The sequence below is a fragment of the Vombatus ursinus genome, unplaced genomic scaffold (assembly GCF_900497805.2).
Source record: "Vombatus ursinus unplaced genomic scaffold, bare-nosed wombat genome assembly UNPS02006874.1, whole genome shotgun sequence".
In the NCBI taxonomy this organism is placed as follows: Eukaryota; Metazoa; Chordata; class Mammalia; order Diprotodontia; family Vombatidae; genus Vombatus; species Vombatus ursinus.
The window spans coordinates 6,389,083-6,389,631 of NW_020946652.1; positions in this window are offsets into that span (position 1 = coordinate 6,389,083).

A 549-nucleotide genomic window follows, 5' to 3' on the forward strand; every position below is an offset into this window, starting at 1 on the left:
GATGGGTTCGGCTTCAGGAGAGCAGAGTACCGTCGTCATCCAAGGGGCTGCAGGGGTGGTCAGAGAGGGCTCTGTGGTGGCCCAGGAAGTCACTAAGAGAGGTGGGGCTCCAGGAATGGTCATCGTTGGTAGCCAGGCAGTCGCTTCGGGGACCTTCACAGTTTGGAAGTTTGCTAAGGTGGTGGTTGACAGCCGTGTGACCATCAGCGGATGTGTGTTCGGAAGGTTTATGGTTATTGTTGGCTCCACGGCTGTTGCTGACAGCTCCTTTGGAGGTTTTGTAGTCTCTGCTGGATGTGGGGGTGCGGATTGTGTGGTTTCTAGTGCGGTGGTTGGCAGCCGAACGGGTATTACTTTTTGCATTATTGTTGCTGGCTGTATAGTTGTCAGCGGTGGTTGTGTGCTTGGTGGCCGTGTGCTTGTTGTTGGTTGTATGGTTGTTGGCTGCGTACTTGGCTGTGCGGTTGTTGTAGGTGGCTGTGTGGTTGTTGCAGGCTGTATGGTTGTTGTCTATGGTTGTGTGGCTGTTGCAGGCTGTGTACTTGGTGG